General features: G+C 47.3%; 35 non-coding genes and 15 pseudogenes across 35 annotated transcripts; all 50 read right to left on the minus strand.

The window, feature by feature from the left end:
* Positions 1–459: 459 nt before the first annotated feature.
* LOC138457045 (5S ribosomal RNA) lies at positions 460–568 on the minus strand (annotated as a pseudogene).
* A 106-nt stretch (positions 569–674) lies between these two features.
* On the minus strand, positions 675–793 carry LOC138454681 (5S ribosomal RNA). Its single transcript, XR_011261348.1, has one exon. It is a non-coding gene; the product is annotated as a 5S ribosomal RNA (ribosomal RNA).
* Positions 794–899: 106 nt separating this feature from the next.
* Positions 900–1,018, minus strand: LOC138454396 (5S ribosomal RNA). Its single transcript, XR_011261075.1, has one exon. It is a non-coding gene; the product is annotated as a 5S ribosomal RNA (ribosomal RNA).
* A 106-nt stretch (positions 1,019–1,124) lies between these two features.
* LOC138461111 (5S ribosomal RNA) lies at positions 1,125–1,243 on the minus strand. The gene has a single exon (XR_011263748.1). It is a non-coding gene; the product is annotated as a 5S ribosomal RNA (ribosomal RNA).
* Positions 1,244–1,349: 106 nt separating this feature from the next.
* On the minus strand, positions 1,350–1,468 carry LOC138462834 (5S ribosomal RNA). The gene has a single exon (XR_011265423.1). It is a non-coding gene; the product is annotated as a 5S ribosomal RNA (ribosomal RNA).
* Positions 1,469–1,574: 106 nt separating this feature from the next.
* LOC138454444 (5S ribosomal RNA) lies at positions 1,575–1,693 on the minus strand. Its single transcript, XR_011261121.1, has one exon. It is a non-coding gene; the product is annotated as a 5S ribosomal RNA (ribosomal RNA).
* Positions 1,694–1,799: 106 nt separating this feature from the next.
* LOC138462138 (5S ribosomal RNA) lies at positions 1,800–1,918 on the minus strand. The gene has a single exon (XR_011264742.1). It is a non-coding gene; the product is annotated as a 5S ribosomal RNA (ribosomal RNA).
* A 106-nt stretch (positions 1,919–2,024) lies between these two features.
* Positions 2,025–2,143, minus strand: LOC138453957 (5S ribosomal RNA). Its single transcript, XR_011260655.1, has one exon. It is a non-coding gene; the product is annotated as a 5S ribosomal RNA (ribosomal RNA).
* Positions 2,144–2,606: 463 nt separating this feature from the next.
* On the minus strand, positions 2,607–2,715 carry LOC138459046 (5S ribosomal RNA; annotated as a pseudogene).
* A 106-nt stretch (positions 2,716–2,821) lies between these two features.
* Positions 2,822–2,940, minus strand: LOC138465123 (5S ribosomal RNA). The gene has a single exon (XR_011267698.1). It is a non-coding gene; the product is annotated as a 5S ribosomal RNA (ribosomal RNA).
* Positions 2,941–3,046: 106 nt separating this feature from the next.
* LOC138455251 (5S ribosomal RNA) lies at positions 3,047–3,165 on the minus strand. The gene has a single exon (XR_011261891.1). It is a non-coding gene; the product is annotated as a 5S ribosomal RNA (ribosomal RNA).
* Positions 3,166–3,271: 106 nt separating this feature from the next.
* LOC138464699 (5S ribosomal RNA) lies at positions 3,272–3,390 on the minus strand. Its single transcript, XR_011267277.1, has one exon. It is a non-coding gene; the product is annotated as a 5S ribosomal RNA (ribosomal RNA).
* A 106-nt stretch (positions 3,391–3,496) lies between these two features.
* LOC138461010 (5S ribosomal RNA) lies at positions 3,497–3,615 on the minus strand. The gene has a single exon (XR_011263656.1). It is a non-coding gene; the product is annotated as a 5S ribosomal RNA (ribosomal RNA).
* A 453-nt stretch (positions 3,616–4,068) lies between these two features.
* Positions 4,069–4,177, minus strand: LOC138456592 (5S ribosomal RNA; annotated as a pseudogene).
* Positions 4,178–4,283: 106 nt separating this feature from the next.
* On the minus strand, positions 4,284–4,392 carry LOC138458964 (5S ribosomal RNA; annotated as a pseudogene).
* Positions 4,393–4,498: 106 nt separating this feature from the next.
* LOC138455032 (5S ribosomal RNA) lies at positions 4,499–4,617 on the minus strand. The gene has a single exon (XR_011261679.1). It is a non-coding gene; the product is annotated as a 5S ribosomal RNA (ribosomal RNA).
* Positions 4,618–4,723: 106 nt separating this feature from the next.
* On the minus strand, positions 4,724–4,842 carry LOC138461437 (5S ribosomal RNA). The gene has a single exon (XR_011264052.1). It is a non-coding gene; the product is annotated as a 5S ribosomal RNA (ribosomal RNA).
* A 453-nt stretch (positions 4,843–5,295) lies between these two features.
* LOC138459202 (5S ribosomal RNA) lies at positions 5,296–5,399 on the minus strand (annotated as a pseudogene).
* Positions 5,400–5,505: 106 nt separating this feature from the next.
* On the minus strand, positions 5,506–5,624 carry LOC138462139 (5S ribosomal RNA). Its single transcript, XR_011264743.1, has one exon. It is a non-coding gene; the product is annotated as a 5S ribosomal RNA (ribosomal RNA).
* Positions 5,625–5,730: 106 nt separating this feature from the next.
* On the minus strand, positions 5,731–5,849 carry LOC138462913 (5S ribosomal RNA). Its single transcript, XR_011265501.1, has one exon. It is a non-coding gene; the product is annotated as a 5S ribosomal RNA (ribosomal RNA).
* A 106-nt stretch (positions 5,850–5,955) lies between these two features.
* LOC138458243 (5S ribosomal RNA) lies at positions 5,956–6,074 on the minus strand. Its single transcript, XR_011262380.1, has one exon. It is a non-coding gene; the product is annotated as a 5S ribosomal RNA (ribosomal RNA).
* A 463-nt stretch (positions 6,075–6,537) lies between these two features.
* LOC138456429 (5S ribosomal RNA) lies at positions 6,538–6,646 on the minus strand (annotated as a pseudogene).
* Positions 6,647–6,752: 106 nt separating this feature from the next.
* Positions 6,753–6,871, minus strand: LOC138463835 (5S ribosomal RNA). The gene has a single exon (XR_011266419.1). It is a non-coding gene; the product is annotated as a 5S ribosomal RNA (ribosomal RNA).
* A 107-nt stretch (positions 6,872–6,978) lies between these two features.
* Positions 6,979–7,097, minus strand: LOC138455044 (5S ribosomal RNA). Its single transcript, XR_011261690.1, has one exon. It is a non-coding gene; the product is annotated as a 5S ribosomal RNA (ribosomal RNA).
* Positions 7,098–7,629: 532 nt separating this feature from the next.
* On the minus strand, positions 7,630–7,738 carry LOC138457695 (5S ribosomal RNA; annotated as a pseudogene).
* A 106-nt stretch (positions 7,739–7,844) lies between these two features.
* On the minus strand, positions 7,845–7,963 carry LOC138462140 (5S ribosomal RNA). Its single transcript, XR_011264744.1, has one exon. It is a non-coding gene; the product is annotated as a 5S ribosomal RNA (ribosomal RNA).
* A 106-nt stretch (positions 7,964–8,069) lies between these two features.
* On the minus strand, positions 8,070–8,188 carry LOC138463242 (5S ribosomal RNA). Its single transcript, XR_011265829.1, has one exon. It is a non-coding gene; the product is annotated as a 5S ribosomal RNA (ribosomal RNA).
* A 106-nt stretch (positions 8,189–8,294) lies between these two features.
* LOC138457947 (5S ribosomal RNA) lies at positions 8,295–8,403 on the minus strand (annotated as a pseudogene).
* Positions 8,404–8,509: 106 nt separating this feature from the next.
* On the minus strand, positions 8,510–8,628 carry LOC138455056 (5S ribosomal RNA). The gene has a single exon (XR_011261701.1). It is a non-coding gene; the product is annotated as a 5S ribosomal RNA (ribosomal RNA).
* Positions 8,629–8,734: 106 nt separating this feature from the next.
* Positions 8,735–8,853, minus strand: LOC138461438 (5S ribosomal RNA). Its single transcript, XR_011264053.1, has one exon. It is a non-coding gene; the product is annotated as a 5S ribosomal RNA (ribosomal RNA).
* A 462-nt stretch (positions 8,854–9,315) lies between these two features.
* On the minus strand, positions 9,316–9,419 carry LOC138459371 (5S ribosomal RNA; annotated as a pseudogene).
* Positions 9,420–9,525: 106 nt separating this feature from the next.
* On the minus strand, positions 9,526–9,644 carry LOC138462555 (5S ribosomal RNA). The gene has a single exon (XR_011265151.1). It is a non-coding gene; the product is annotated as a 5S ribosomal RNA (ribosomal RNA).
* A 106-nt stretch (positions 9,645–9,750) lies between these two features.
* LOC138463648 (5S ribosomal RNA) lies at positions 9,751–9,869 on the minus strand. Its single transcript, XR_011266235.1, has one exon. It is a non-coding gene; the product is annotated as a 5S ribosomal RNA (ribosomal RNA).
* A 463-nt stretch (positions 9,870–10,332) lies between these two features.
* On the minus strand, positions 10,333–10,441 carry LOC138457046 (5S ribosomal RNA; annotated as a pseudogene).
* A 106-nt stretch (positions 10,442–10,547) lies between these two features.
* LOC138460372 (5S ribosomal RNA) lies at positions 10,548–10,666 on the minus strand. Its single transcript, XR_011263126.1, has one exon. It is a non-coding gene; the product is annotated as a 5S ribosomal RNA (ribosomal RNA).
* A 106-nt stretch (positions 10,667–10,772) lies between these two features.
* Positions 10,773–10,891, minus strand: LOC138454864 (5S ribosomal RNA). The gene has a single exon (XR_011261521.1). It is a non-coding gene; the product is annotated as a 5S ribosomal RNA (ribosomal RNA).
* Positions 10,892–10,997: 106 nt separating this feature from the next.
* On the minus strand, positions 10,998–11,116 carry LOC138454901 (5S ribosomal RNA). Its single transcript, XR_011261559.1, has one exon. It is a non-coding gene; the product is annotated as a 5S ribosomal RNA (ribosomal RNA).
* A 106-nt stretch (positions 11,117–11,222) lies between these two features.
* Positions 11,223–11,341, minus strand: LOC138461714 (5S ribosomal RNA). Its single transcript, XR_011264320.1, has one exon. It is a non-coding gene; the product is annotated as a 5S ribosomal RNA (ribosomal RNA).
* Positions 11,342–11,804: 463 nt separating this feature from the next.
* Positions 11,805–11,913, minus strand: LOC138457047 (5S ribosomal RNA; annotated as a pseudogene).
* A 106-nt stretch (positions 11,914–12,019) lies between these two features.
* Positions 12,020–12,138, minus strand: LOC138464243 (5S ribosomal RNA). Its single transcript, XR_011266824.1, has one exon. It is a non-coding gene; the product is annotated as a 5S ribosomal RNA (ribosomal RNA).
* Positions 12,139–12,244: 106 nt separating this feature from the next.
* On the minus strand, positions 12,245–12,363 carry LOC138464280 (5S ribosomal RNA). The gene has a single exon (XR_011266861.1). It is a non-coding gene; the product is annotated as a 5S ribosomal RNA (ribosomal RNA).
* Positions 12,364–12,469: 106 nt separating this feature from the next.
* On the minus strand, positions 12,470–12,578 carry LOC138459395 (5S ribosomal RNA; annotated as a pseudogene).
* A 106-nt stretch (positions 12,579–12,684) lies between these two features.
* On the minus strand, positions 12,685–12,803 carry LOC138462141 (5S ribosomal RNA). The gene has a single exon (XR_011264745.1). It is a non-coding gene; the product is annotated as a 5S ribosomal RNA (ribosomal RNA).
* Positions 12,804–12,909: 106 nt separating this feature from the next.
* LOC138461012 (5S ribosomal RNA) lies at positions 12,910–13,028 on the minus strand. The gene has a single exon (XR_011263658.1). It is a non-coding gene; the product is annotated as a 5S ribosomal RNA (ribosomal RNA).
* Positions 13,029–13,481: 453 nt separating this feature from the next.
* On the minus strand, positions 13,482–13,590 carry LOC138456593 (5S ribosomal RNA; annotated as a pseudogene).
* Positions 13,591–13,696: 106 nt separating this feature from the next.
* On the minus strand, positions 13,697–13,805 carry LOC138457948 (5S ribosomal RNA; annotated as a pseudogene).
* Positions 13,806–13,911: 106 nt separating this feature from the next.
* LOC138460384 (5S ribosomal RNA) lies at positions 13,912–14,030 on the minus strand. Its single transcript, XR_011263132.1, has one exon. It is a non-coding gene; the product is annotated as a 5S ribosomal RNA (ribosomal RNA).
* A 106-nt stretch (positions 14,031–14,136) lies between these two features.
* LOC138458701 (5S ribosomal RNA) lies at positions 14,137–14,245 on the minus strand (annotated as a pseudogene).
* A 106-nt stretch (positions 14,246–14,351) lies between these two features.
* Positions 14,352–14,470, minus strand: LOC138455068 (5S ribosomal RNA). The gene has a single exon (XR_011261713.1). It is a non-coding gene; the product is annotated as a 5S ribosomal RNA (ribosomal RNA).
* A 106-nt stretch (positions 14,471–14,576) lies between these two features.
* Positions 14,577–14,695, minus strand: LOC138464627 (5S ribosomal RNA). The gene has a single exon (XR_011267205.1). It is a non-coding gene; the product is annotated as a 5S ribosomal RNA (ribosomal RNA).
* Positions 14,696–15,000: the final 305 nt, after the last annotated feature.

Below are 15,000 nucleotides of genomic sequence, written 5' to 3' on the forward strand. Positions count from 1 at the left end.
GGAACGCTAAGAATATTACTCTTATGCATTTGCATTTAGTAAGCTAAGCCATGCAGCCACTTGCAACATGATACCACGCTCATCGCTCGATCAGGCTCGATCAGGCGAGATATATAAGACTGGTGGGCCCATTCAGGACTCCTATGTCTGGTAGGATAACTTTAATTCATCCATCCTGTGTCTGTTGCAGGGAGGTGGAGAGAACAATCAACACAATAATGGTTTTCTTTCATGCCTCTTGAAGGACTCAATATTCTCTGTACTGCATTACATGTGAAAGTCGATTTATTACCCATGAACACACTACCTGTATGCTAATTCTATGTAAAAAGGTAGCTCCAGCCCTCATGATGTTGTCCAACATTTCCGCTATAAAACGGGATACAATTATTTTGGAAACATACCAAATTTGAAAAATAATTGAGAAGTTGCGCAATTACTAATCATGGAGCACAAAAAAGCCTACAGCACCTGGTATTCCCAGGCAGTCTCCCATCCAGGTACTAACTAGGCCCGACCCTGCTTAGCTTCCGAGATCGGGCGCATTCAGTGTGGTGTGGCCGTAGGCTCTAGGCCTAGTGAGTTTTGTACTTTTAAGCATCTAGTCGGCTAGACCTTGCAGTTTTGAAAGGCAATTGTGAAATGGCTCACTTCCTGAACTTGGAGCACAAAAAAGCCTACAGCACCTGGTATTCCCAGGTGGTCTCCCATCCAGGTACTAACTAGGCCCGACACTGCTTAGCTTCCGAGATGAGACGAGATCGGGCGCAATCAGTGTGGTGTGGCCGTAGGCTCTGGGCCTAGTGAGTTTTGTACTTTTAAGCATCTAGTCGGCTAGACCTTGCAGTTTTGACAGGCATTTGTGAAATGGCTCACTTCCTGAACTTGGAGTACAAAAAAGCCAACAGCACCTGGTATTCCCAGGTGGTCTCCCATCCAGGTACTAACTAGGCCCGACACTGCTTAGCTTCTGAGATCAGACGAGATCGGGCGCAATCAGTGTGGTGTGGCCGTAGGCTCTGGGCCTAGTGAGTTTTGTACTTTTAAGCATCTAGTCAGCTAGACCTTGCAGTTTTGAAAGGCAATTGAGAAATGGCTCACTTCCTGAACTTGGAGCACAAAAAAGCCTACAGCACCTGGTATTCCCAGGCGGTCTCCCATCCAGGTACTAACAAGGCCCGACACTGCTTAGCTTCCGAGATCAGACGAGATCGGGCGCATTCAGTGTGGTGTGGCCGTAGGCTCTGGGCCTTGTGAGTTTTGTACTTTTAAGCATCTAGTCGGCTAGACCTTGCAGTTTTGAAAGGCAATTGAGAAATGGCTCACTTCCTGAACTTGGAGCACAAAAAAGCCTACAGCACCTGGTATTCCCAGGCGGTCTCCCATCCAGGTACGAACTAGGCCCGACACTGCTTAGCTTCTGAGATCAGACGAGATCAGGCGCATTCAGTGTGGTGTGGCCGTAGGCTCTGGGTCTAGTGAGTTTTGTACTTTTAAGCATCTAGTCGGCTAGACCTTGCAGTTTTGAAAGGCAATTGTGAAATGGCTCACTTCCTGAACTTGGAGCACAAAAAAGCCTACAGCACCTGGTATTCCCAGGTGGTCTCCCATCCAGGTACTAACTAGGCCCGACACTGCTTAGCTTCCGAGATCAGACGAGATCGGGCGCAATCAGTGTGGTGTGTCCGTAGTCTCTGGGCCTAGTGAGTTTTGTACTTTTAAGCATCTAGTCAGCTAGACCTTGCAGTTTTGAATGGCAATTGAGAAATGGCTCACTTCCTGAACTTGGAGCACAAAAAAGCCTACAGCACCTGGTATTCCCAGGCGGTCTCCCATCCAGGTACTAACGAGGCCCGACACTGCTTAGCTTCCGAGATCAGACGAGATCGGGCGCATTCAGTGTGGTGTGGCCGTAGGCTCTGGGCCTTGTGAGTTTTGTACTTTTAAGCATCTAGTCGGCTAGACCTTGCAGTTTTAAAAGGCAATTGAGAAAGGGCTCACTTCCTGAACTTGGAGCACAAAAAAGCCTACAGCACCTGGTATTCCCAGGCAGTCTCCCATCCAGGTACTAACTAGGCCTGACACTGCTTAACTTCCGAGATCAGACGAGATCAGGTGCATTCAGTGTGGTGTGGCCGTAGGCTCTAGGAATGCTAAGAATATTACTCTTATGCATTTGCATTTAGTAAGCTAAGCCATGCAGCCACTTGCAACATGATACCACGCTCATCGCTCGATCAGGCTCGATCAGGCGAGATATATAAGACTGGTGGGCCCATTCAGGACTCCTATGTCTGGTAGGATAACTTTAATTCATCCATCCTGTGTCTGTTGCAGGGAGGTGGAGAGAACAATCAACACAATAATGGTTTTCTTTCATGCCTCTTGAAGGACTCAATATTCTCTGTACTGCATTACATGTGAAAGTCGATTTATTACCCATGAACACACTACCTGTATGCTAATTCTATGTAAAAAGGTAGCTCCAGCCCTCATGATGTTGTCCAACATTTCCGCTATAAAACGGGATACAATTATTTTGGAAACATACCAAATTTGAAAAATAATTGAGAAGTTGCGCAATTACTAATCATGGAGCACAAAAAAGCCTACAGCACCTGGTATTCCCAGGCAGTCTCCCATCCAGGTACTAACTAGGCCTGACCCTGTTTAGCTTCCGAGATCGGGCGCATTCAGTGTGGTGTGGCCGTAGGCTCTGGGCCTAGTGAGTTTTGTACTTTTAAGCATCTAGTCGGCTAGACCTTGCAGTTTTGAAAGGCAATTGAGAAATGGCTCACTTCCTGAACTTGGAGTACAAAAAAGCCTAGAGCACCTGGTATTCCCAGGCGGTCTCCCATCCAGGTACTAACTAGGCCCGACACTGCTTAGCTTCTGAGATCAGACGAGATCAGGCGCATTCAGTGTGGTGTGGCCGTAGGCTCTGGGCCTAGTGAGTTTTGTACTTTTAAGCATCTAGTCGGCTAGACCTTGCAGTTTTGAAAGGCAATTGTGAAATGGCTCACTTCCTGAACTTGGAGCACAAAAAAGCCTACAGCACCTGGTATTCCCAGGTGGTCTCCCATCCAGGTACTAACTAGGCCCGACACTGCTTAGCTTCCAAGATCAGACGAGATCGGGCGCAATCAGTGTGGTGTGTCCGTAGTCTCTGGGCCTAGTGAGTTTTGTACTTTTAAGCATCTAGTCAGCTAGACCTTGCAGTTTTGAATGGCAATTGAGAAATGGCTCACTTCCTGAACTTGGAGCACAAAAAAGCCTACAGCACCTGGTATTCCGAGGCGGTCTCCCATCCAGGTACTAACGAGGCCCGACACTGCTTAGCTTCCGAGATCAGACGAGATCGGGCGCATTCAGTGTGGTGTGGCCGTAGGCTCTGGGCCCTGTGAGTTTTGTACTTTTAAGCATCTAGTCGGCTAGACCTTGCAGTTTTAAAAGGCAATTGAGAAAGGGCTCACTTCCTGAACTTGGAGCACAAAAAAGCCTACAGCACCTGGTATTCCCAGGTGGTCTCCCATCCAGGTACTAACTAGGCCTGACACTGCTTAACTTCCGAGATCAGACGAGATCGGGTGCATTCAGTGTGGTGTGGCCGTAGGCTCTAGGAATGCTAAGAATATTACTCTTATGCATTTGCATTTAGTAAGCTAAGCCATGCAGCCACTTGCAACATGATACCACGCTCATCGCTCGATCAGGCGAGATATATAAGACTGGTGGGCCCATTCAGGACTCCTATGTCTGGTAGGATAACTTTAATTCATCCATCCTGTGTCTGTTGCAGGGAGGTGGAGAGAACAATCAACACAATAATGGTTTTCTTTCATGCCTCTTGAAGGACTCAATATTCTCTGTACTGCATTACATGTGAAAGTCGATTTATTACCCATGAACACACTACCTGTATGCTAATTCTATGTAAAAAGGTAGCTCCAGCCCTCATGATGTTGTCCAACATTTCCGCTATAAAACGGGATACAATTATTTTGGAAACATACCAAATTTGAAGAATAATTGAGAAGTTGCGCAATTACTAATCATGGAGCACAAAAAAGCCTACAGCACCTGGTATTCCCAGGCAGTCTCCCATCCAGGTACTAACTAGGCCCGACCCTGTTTAGCTTCCGAGATCGGGTGCATTCAGTGTGGTGTGGCCGTAGGCTCTGGGCCTAGTGAGTTTTGTACTTTTAAGCATCTAGTCGGCTAGACCTTGCAGTTTTGAAAGGCAATTGTGAAATGGCTCACTTCCTGAACTTGGAGCACAAAAAAGCCTACAGCACCTGGTATTCCCAGGCGGTCTCCCATCCAGGTACTAACGAGGCCCGACACTGCTTAGCTTCCAAGATCAGACGCATTCAGTGTGGTGTGGCCGTAGGCTCTGGGCCTTGTGAGTTTTGTACTTTTAAGCATCTAGTCGGCTAGACCTTGCAGTTTTGAAAGGCAATTGAGAAATGGCTCACTTCCTGAACTTGGAGTACAAAAAAGCCTACAGCACCTGGTATTCCCAGGCGGTCTCCCATCCAGGTACTAACTAGGCCCGACACTGCTTAGCTTCTGAGATCAGACGAGATCAGGCGCATTCAGTGTGGTGTGGCCGTAGGCTCTGGGCCCAGTGAGTTTTGTACTTTTAAGCATCTAGTCGGCTAGACCTTGCAGTTTTAAAAGGCAATTGAGAAAGGGCTCACTTCCTGAACTTGGAGCACAAAAAAGCCTACAGCACCTGGTATTCCCAGGCGGTCTCCCATCCAGGTACTAACTAGGCCTGACACTGCTTAACTTCCGAGATCAGACGAGATCGGGTGCATTCAGTGTGGTGTGGCCGTAGGCTCTAGGAATGCTAAGAATATTACTCTTATGCATTTGCATTTAGTAAGCTAAGCCATGCAGCCACTTGCAACATGATACCACGCTCATCGCTCGATCAGGCGAGATATATAAGACTGGTGGGCCCATTCAGGACTCCTATGTCTGGTAGGATAACTTTAATTCATCCATCCTGTGTCTGTTGCAGGGAGGTGGAGAGAACAATCAACACAATAATGGGTTTCTTTCATGCCTCTTGAAGGACTCAATATTCTCTGTACTGCATTACATGTGAAAGTCGATTTATTACCCATGAACACACTACCTGTATGCTAATTCTATGTAAAAAGGTAGCTCCAGCCCTCATGATGTTGTCCAACATTTCCGCTATAAAACGGGATACAATTATTTTGGAAACATACCAAATTTGAAAAATAATTGAGAAGTTGCGCAATTACTAATCATGGAGCACAAAAAAGCCTACAGCACCTGGTATTCCCAGGCAGTCTCCCATCCAGGTACTAACTAGGCCCGACACTGCTTAGCTTCCTGGGCGCATTCAGTGTGGTGTGGCCGTAGGCTCTGGGCCTAGTGAGTTTTGTACTTTTAAGCATCTAGTCGGCTAGACCTTGCAGTTTTGAAAGGCAATTGTGAAATGGCTCACTTCCTGAACTTGGAGCACAAAAAAGCCTACAGCACCTGGTATTCCCAGGCGGTCTCCCATCCAGGTACTAACGAGGCCCGACACTGCTTAGCTTCCGAGATCAGACGAGATCGGGCGCATTCAGTGTGGTGTGGCCGTAGGCTGTGGGCCTTGTGAGTTTTGTACTTTTAAGCATCTAGTCGGCTAGACCTTGCAGTTTTGAAAGGTAATTGAGAAATGGCTCACTTCCTGAACTTGGAGTACAAAAAAGCCTACAGCACCTGGTATTCCCAGGCGGTCTCCCATCCAGGTACTAACTAGGCCCGACACTGCTTAGCTTCTGAGATCAAACGAGATCAGGCGCATTCAGTGTGGTGTTGCCGTAGGCTCTGGGCCTAGTGAGTTTTGTACTTTTAAGCATCTAGTCGGCTAGACCTTGCAGTTTTGAAAGGCAATTGAGAAAGGGCTCACTTCCTGAACTTGGAGCACAAAAAAGCCTACAGCACCTGGTATTCCCAGGCGGTCTCCCATCCAGGTACTAACTAGGCCTAACACTGCTTAACTTCCGAGATCAGACGAGATCGGGTGCATTCAGTGTGGTGTGGCCGTAGGCTCTAGGAATGCTAAGAATATTACTCTTATGCATTTGCATTTAGTAAGCTAAGCCATGCAGCCACTTGCAACATGATACCACGCTCATCGCTCGATCAGGCTCGATCAGGCGAGATATATAAGACTGGTGGGCCCATTCAGGACTCCTATGTCTGGTAGGATAACTTTAATTCATCCATCCTGTGTCTGTTGCAGGGAGGTGGAGAGAACAATCAACACAATAATGGTTTTCTTTCATGCCTCTTGAAGGACTCAATATTCTCTGTACTGCATTACATGTGAAAGTCAATTTATTACCCATGAACACACTACCTGTATGCTAATTCTATGTAAAAAGGTAGCTCCAGCCCTCATGATGTTGTCCAACATTTCCGCTATAAAACGGGATACAATTATTTTGGAAACATACCAAATTTGAAAAATATTTGAGAAGTTGCGCAATTACTAATCATGGAGCACAAAAAAGCCTACAGCACCTGGTATTCCCAGGCAGTCTCCCATCCAGGTACTAACTAGGCCCAACCCTGCTTAGCTTCCGAGATCGGGCGCATTCAGTGTGGTGTGGCCGTAGGCTCTGGGCCTAGTGAGTTTTGTACTTTTAAGCATCTAGTCGGCTAGACCTTGCAGTTTTGAAAGGCAATTGTGAAATGGCTCACTTCCTGAACTTGGAGCACAAAAAAGCCTACAGCACCTGGTATTCCCAGGCGGTCTCCCATCCAGGTACTAACAAGGCCAGACACTGCTTAGCTTCCGAGATCAGACGAGATCGGGTGCATTCAGTGTGGTGTGGCCGTAGGCTCTGGGCCTTGTGAGTTTTGTACTTTTAAGCATCTAGTCGGCTAGACCTTGCAGTTTTGAAAGGCAATTGAGAAATGGCTCACTTCCTGAATTTGGAGTACAAAAAAAGCCTACAGCACCTGGTATTCCCAGGCGGTCTCCCATCCAGGTACTAACTAGGCCCGACACTGCTTAGCTTCTGAGATCAGACGAGATCAGGCGCATTCAGTGTGGTGTGGCCGTAGGCTCTGGGCCTAGTGAGTTTTGTACTTTTAAGCATCTAGTCGGCTAGACCTTGCAGTTTTAAAAGGCAATTGAGAAAGGGCTCACTTCCTGAACTTGGAGCCCAAAAAATGCATTTGCATTTAGTAAGCTAAGCCATGCAGCCACTTGCAACATGATACCACGCTCATCGCTCGATCAGGCGAGATATATAAGACTGGTGGGCCCTTTCAGGACTCCTATGTCTGGTAGGATAACTTTAATTCATCCATCCTGTGTCTGTTGCAGGGAGGTGGAGAGAACAATCAACACAATAATGGTTTTCTTTCATGCCTCTTGAAGGACTCAATATTCTCTGTACTGCATTACATGTGAAAGTCGATTTATTACCCATGAACACACTACCTGTATGCTAATTCTATGTAAAAAGGTAGCTCCAGCCCTCATGATGTTGTCCAACATTTCCGCTATAAAACGGGATACAATTATTTTGGAAACATACCAAATTTGAAAAATAATTGAGAAGTTGCGCAATTACTAATCATGGAGCACAAAAAAGCCTACAGCACCTGGTATTCCCAGGCAGTCTCCCATCCAGGTACTAACTAGGCCCGACCCTGTTTAGCTTCCGAGATCGGGCGCATTCAGTGTGGTGTGGCCGTAGGCTCTGGGCCTAGTGAGTTTTGTACTTTTAAGCATCTAGTCGGCTAGACCTTGCAGTTTTGAAAGGCAATTGTGAAATGGCTCACTTCCTGAACTTGGAGCACAAAAAAGCCTACAGCACCTGGTATTCCCAGGCGGTCTCCCATCCAGGTACTAACGAGGCCCGACACTGCTTAGCTTCCGAGATCAGACGAGATCGGGCGCATTCAGTGTGGTGTGGCCGTAGGCTCTGGGCCTTGTGAGTTTTGTACTTTTAAGCATCTAGTCGGCTAGACCTTGCAGTTTTGAAAGGCAATTGAGAAATGGCTCACTTCCTGAACTTGGAGTACAAAAAAGCCTACAGCACCTGGTATTCCCAGGCGGTCTCCCATCCAGGTACTAACTAGGCCCGACACTGCTTAGCTTCTGAGATCAGACGAGATCAGGCGCATTCAGTGTGGTGTGGCCGTAGGGTCTGGGCCTAGTGAGTTTTGTACTTTTAAGCATCTAGTCGGCTAGACCTTGCAGTTTTGAAAGGCAATTGTGAAATGGCTCACTTCCTGAACTTGGAGCACAAAAAAGCCTACAGCACCTGGTATTCCCAGGCGGTCTCCCATCCAGGTACTAACGAGGCCCGACACTGCTTAGCTTCCGAGATCAGACGCATTCAGTGTGGTGTGGCCGTAGGCTCTGGGCCTTGTGAGTTTTGTACTTTTAAGCATCTAGTCGGCTAGACCTTGCAGTTTTGAAAGGCAATTGTGAAATGGCTCACTTCCTGAACTTGGAGCACAAAAAAGCCTACAGCACCTGGTATTCCCAGGCGGTCTCCCATCCAGGTACTAACTAGGCCCGACACTGCTTAGCTTCTGAGATCAGACGAGATCAGGCGCATTCAGTGTGGTGTGGCCGTAGGCTCTGGGCCCAGTGAGTTTTGTACTTTTAAGCATCTAATCGGCTAGACCTTGCAGTTTTAAAAGGCAATTGAGAAAGGGCTCACTTCCTGAACTTGGAGCACAAAAAAGCCTACAGCACCTGGTATTCCCAGGCGGTCTCCCATCCAGGTACTAACTAGGCCTGACACTGCTTAACTTCCGAGATCAGACGAGATCGGGTGCATTCAGTGTGGTGTGGCCGTAGGCTCTAGGAATGCTAAGAATATTACTCTTATGCATTTGCATTTAGTAAGCTAAGCCATGCAGCCACTTGCAACATGATACCACGCTCATCGCTCGATCAGGCTCGATCAGCGAGATATATAAGACTGGTGGGCCCATTCAGGACTCCTATGTCTGGTAGGATAACTTTAATTCATCCATCCTGTGTCTGTTGCAGGGAGGTGGAGAGAACAATCAACGCAATAATGGGTTTCTTTCATGCCTCTTGAAGGACTCAATATTCTCTGTACTGCATTACATGTGAAAGTCGATTTATTACCCATGAACACACTACCTGTATGCTAATTCTATGTAAAAAGGTAGCTCCAGCCCTCATGATGTTGTCCAACATTTCCGCTATAAAACGGGATACAATTATTTTGGAAACATACCAAATTTGAAAAATAATTGAGAAGTTGCGCAATTACTAATCATGGAGCACAAAAAAGCCTACAGCACCTGGTATTCCCAGGCAGTCTCCCATCCAGGTACTAACTAGGCCCGACCCTGCTTAGCTTCCTGGGTGCATTCAGTGTGGTGTGGCCGTAGGCTCTGGGCCTAGTGAGTTTTGTACTTTTAAGCATCTAGTCGGCTAGACCTTGCAGTTTTGAAAGGCAATTGTGAAATGGCTCACTTCCTGAACTTGGAGCACAAAAAAGCCTACAGCACCTGGTATTCCCAGGCGGTCTCCCATCCAGGTACTAACGAGGCCCGACACTGCTTAGCTTCTGAGATCAGACGAGATCAGGCGCATTCAGTGTGGTGTGGCCGTAGGCTCTGGGCCTTGTGAGTTTTGTACTTTTAAGCATCTAGTCGGCTAGACCTTGCAGTTTTAAAAGGCAGTTGAGAAAGGGCTCACTTCCTGAACTTGGAGCACAAAAAAGCCTACAGCACCTGGTATTCCCAGGCGGTCTCCCATCCAGGTACTAACTAGGCCTGACACTGCTTAACTTCCAAGATCAGACGAGATCGGGTGCATTCAGTGTGGTGTGGCCGTAGGCTCTAGGAATGCTAAGAATATTACTCTTATGCATTTGCATTTAGTAAGCTAAGCCATGCAGCCACTTGCAACATGATACCACGCTCATCGCTCGATCAGGCTCGATCAGGCGAGATATATAAGACTGGTGGGCCCATTCAGGACTCCTATGTCTGGTAGGATAACTTTAATTCATCCATCCTGTGTCTGTTGCAGGGAGGTGGAGAGAACAATCAACACAATAATGGTTTTCTTTCATGCCTCTTGAAGGACTCAATATTCTCTGTACTGCATTACATGTGAAAGTCGATTTATTACCCATGAACACACTACCTGTATGCTAATTCTATGTAAAAAGGTAGCTCCAGCCCTCATGATGTTGTCCAACATTTCCGCTATAAAACGGGATACAATTATTTTGGAAACATACCAAATTTGAAAAATAATTGAGAAGTTGCGCAATTACTAATCATGGAGCACAAAAAAGCCTACAGCACCTGGTATTCCCAGGCAGTCTCCCATCCAGGTACTAACTAGGCCCGACCCTGCTTAGCTTCCGAGATCGGGCGCATTCAGTGTGGTGTGGCCGTAGGCTCTGGGCCTAGTGAGTTTTGTACTTTTAAGCATCTAGTCGGCTAGACCTTGCAGTTTTGAAAGGCAATTGTGAAATGGCTCACTTCCTGAACTTGGAGTACAAAAAAGCCTACAGCACCTGGTATTCCCAGGTGGTCTCCCATCCAGGTACTAACTAGGCCCGACACTGCTTAGCTTCCGAGATCAGACGAGATCGGGCGCAATCAGTGTGGTGTGGCCGTAGGCTCTGGGCCTAGTGAGTTTTGTACTTTTAAGCATCTAGTCAGCTAGACCTTGCAGTTTTGAAAGGCAATTGAGAAATGGCTCACTTCCTGAACTTGGAGCACAAAAAAGCCTACAGCACCTGGTATTCCCAGGCGGTCTCCCATCCAGGTACTAACGAGGCCCGACACTGCTTAGCTTCCGAGATCAGACGAGATGGGGCGCATTCAGTGTGGTGTGGCCGTAGGCTCTGGGCCTTGTGAGTTTTGTACTTTTAAGCATCTAGTCAGCTAGACCTTGCAGTTTTGAAAGGCAATTGAGAAATGGCTCACTTCCTGAACTTGGAGCACAAAAAAGCCTACAGCACCTGGTATTTCCAGGCGGTCTCCCATCCAGGTACTAACGAGGCCCGACACTGCTTAGCTTCCAAGATCAGACGAGATCGGGCGCATTCAGTGTGGTGTGGCCGTAGGCTCTGGGCCTTGTGAGTTTTGTACTTTTAAGCATCTAGTCGGCTAGACCTTGCAGTTTTAAAAGGCAATTGAGAAAGGGCTCACTTCCTGAACTTGGAGCACAAAAAAGCCTACAGCACCTGGAATTCCCAGGCGGTCTCCCATCCAGGTACTAACTAGGCCTGACACTGCTTAACTTCCGAGATCAGACGAGATCGGGTGCATTCAGTGTGGTGTGGCCGTAGGCTCTAGGAATGCTAAGAATATTACTCTTATGCATTTGCATTTAGTAAGCTAAGCCATGCAACCACTTGCAACATGATACCACGCTCATCGCTCGATCAGGCTCGATCAGGCGAGATATATAAGACTGGTGGGCCCATTCAGGACTCCTATGTCTGGTAGGATAACTTTAATTCATCCATCCTGTGTCTGTTGCAGGGAGGTGGAGAGAACAATCAACACAATAATGGTTTTCTTTCATGCCTCTTGAAGGACTCAATATTCTCTGTACTGCATTACATGTGAAAGTCGATTTATTACCCATGAACACACTACCTGTATGCTAATTCTATGTAAAAAGGTAGCTCCAGCCCTCATGATGTTGTCCAACATTTCCGCTATAAAACGGGATACAATTATTTTGGAAACATACCAAATTTGAAAAATAATTGAGAAGTTGCGCAATTACTAATCATGGAGCACAAAAAAGCCTACAGCACCTGGTATTCCCAGGCAGTCTCCCATCCAGGTACTAACTAGGCCCGACCCTGCTTAGCTTCCGAGATCGGGCGCATTCAGTGTGGTGTGGCCGTAGGCTCTGGGCCTAGTGAGTTTTGTACTTTTAAGCATCTAGTCGGCTAGACCTTGCAGTTTTGACAGGCAATTGTGAAATGGCTCACTTCCTGAACTTGGAGTACAAAAAAGCCTACAGCACCTGGTATTCCCAGGTGGTCTCCCATCCAGGTACTAACTAGGCCCGACACTGCTTAGCTTCTGAGATCAGACGAGATCGGGCGCAATCAGTGTGGTGTGGCCGTAGGCTCTGGGCCTAGTGAGTTTTGTACTTTTAAGCATCTAGTCAGCTAGACCTTGCAGTTTTGAAAGGCAATTGAGAAATGGCTCACTTCCTGAACTTGGAGCACAAAAAAGCCTACAGCACCTGGTATTCCCAGGCGGTCTCCCATCCAGGTATTAACAAGGCCCGACACTGCTTAGCTTCCGAGATCAGACGAGATCGGGCGCATTCAGTGTGGTGTGGCCGTAGGCTCTGGGCCTAGTGAGTTTTGTACTTTTAAGCATCTAGTCGGCTAGACCTTGCAGTTTTGAAAGGCAATTGTGAAATGGCTCACTTCCTGAACTTGGAGCACAAAAAAGCCTACAGCACCTGGTATTCCCAGGTGGTCTCCCATCCAGGTACTAACTAGGCCCGACACTGCTTAGCTTCCGAGATCAGACGCAATCAGTGTGGTGTGTCCGTAGTCTCTGGGCCTAGTGAGTTTTGTACTTTTAAGCATCTAGTCAGCTAGACCTTGCAGTTTTGAATGGCAATTGAGAAATGGCTCACTTCCTGAACTTGGAGCACAAAAAAGCCTACAGCACCTGGTATTCCCAGGCGGTCTCCCATCCAGGTACTAACGAGGCCCGACACTGCTTAGCTTCCGAGATCAGACGAGATCGGGCGCATTCAGTGTGGTGTGGCCGTAGGCTCTGGGCCCTGTGAGTTTTGTACTTTTAAGCATCTAGTCGGCTAGACCTTGCAGTTTTAAAAGGCAATTGAGAAAGGGCTCACTTCCTGAACTTGGAGCACAAAAAAGCCTACAGCACCTGGTATTCCCAGGTGGTCTCCCATCCAGGTACTAACTAGGCCTGACACTGCTTAACTTCCGAGATCAGACGAGATCGGGTGCATTCAGTGTGGTGTGGCCGTAGGCTCTAGGAATGCTAAGAATATTACTCTTATGCATTTGCATTTAGTAAGCTAAGCCATGCAGCCACTTGCAACATGATACCACGCTCATCGCTCGATCAGGCGAGATATATAAGACTGGTGGGCCCATTCAGGACTCCTATGTCTGGTAGGATAACTTTAATTCATCCATCCTGTGTCTGTTGCAGGGAGGTGGAGAGAACAATCAACACAATAATGGTTTTCTTTCATGCCTCTTGAAGGACTCAATATTCTCTGTACTGCATTACATGTGAAAGTCGATTTATTACCCATGAACACACTACCTGTATGCTAATTCTATGTAAAAAGGTAGCTCCAGCCCTCATGATGTTGTCCAACATTTCCGCTATAAAACGGGATACAATTATTTTGGAAACATACCAAATTTGAAAAATAATTGAGAAGTTGCGCAATTACTAATCATGGAGCACAAAAAAGCCTACAGCACCTGGTATTCCCAGGCAGTCTCCCATCCAGGTACTAACTAGGCCCGACCCTGTTTAGCTTCCGAGATCGGGTGCATTCAGTGTGGTGTGGCCGTAGGCTCTGGGCCTAGTGAGTTTTGTACTTTTAAGCATCTAGTCGGCTAGACCTTGCAGTTTTGAAAGGCAATTGTGAAATGGCTCACTTCCTGAACTTGGAGCACAAAAAAGCCTACAGCACCTGGTATTCCCAGGCGGTCTCCCATCCAGGTACTAACGAGGCCCGACACTGCTTAGCTTCCGAGATCAGACGCATTCAGTGTGGTGTGGCCGTAGGCTCTGGGCCTTGTGAGTTTTGTACTTTTAAGCATCTAGTCGGCTAGACCTTGCAGTTTTGAAAGGCAATTGTGAAATGGCTCACTTCCTGAACTTGGAGCACAAAAAAGCCTACAGCACCTGGTATTCCCAGGTGGTCTCCCATCCAGGTACTAACTAGGCCCGACACTGCTTAGCTTCCGAGATCAGACGAGATCGGGCGCAATCAGTGTGGTGTGGCCGTAGGCTCTGGGCCTAGTGAGTTTTGTACTTTTAAGCATCTAGTCAGCTAGACCTTGCAGTTTTGAAAGGCAATTGAGAAATGGCTCACTTCCTGAACTTGGAGCACAAAAAAGCCTACAGCACCTGTTATTCCCAGGCGGTCTCCCATCCAGGTACTAACGAGGCCCGACACTGCTTAGCTTCCGAGATCAGACGCATTCAGTGTGGTGTGGCCGTAGGCTCTGGGCCTTGTGAGTTTTGTACTTTTAAGCATCTAGTCGGCTAGACCTTGCAGTTTTGAAAGGCAATTGAGAAATGGCTCACTTCCTGAACTTGGAGTACAAAAAAGCCTACAGCACCTGGTATTCCCAGGCGGTCTCCCATCCAGGTACTAACTAGGCCCGACACTGCTTAGCTTCTGAGATCAGACGAGATCAGGCGCATTCAGTGTGGTGTGGCCGTAGGCTCTGGGCCCAGTGAGTTTTGTACTTTTAAGCATCTAGTCGGCTAGACCTTGCAGTTTTAAAAGGCAATTGAGAAAGGGCTCACTTCCTGAACTTGGAGCACAAAAAAGCCTACAGCACCTGGTATTCCCAGGCGGTCTCCCATCCAGGTACTAACTAGGCCTGACACTGCTTAACTTCCGAGATCAGACAAGATCGGGTGCATTCAGTGTGGTGTGGCCGTAGGCTCTAGGAATGCTAAGAATATTACTCTTATGCATTTGCATTTAGTAAGCTAAGCCATGCAGCCACTTGCAACATGATACCACGCTCATCGCTCGATCAGGCGAGATATATAAGACTGGTGGGCCCATTCAGGACTCCTATGTCTGGTAGGATAACTTTAATTCATCCATCCTGTGTCTGTTGCAGGGAGGTGGAGAGAACAATCAACACAATAATGGGTTTCTTTCATGCCTCTTGAAGGACTCAATATTCTCTGTACTGCATTACATGTGAAAGTCGATTTATTACCCATGAACACACTACCTGT

The sequence above is a fragment of the Ambystoma mexicanum genome, chromosome 4p (genome assembly GCF_040938575.1).
Source record: "Ambystoma mexicanum isolate Mex_15411 chromosome 4p, UKY_AmexF1_1, whole genome shotgun sequence".
Taxonomy (NCBI): Eukaryota; Metazoa; Chordata; class Amphibia; order Caudata; family Ambystomatidae; genus Ambystoma; species Ambystoma mexicanum.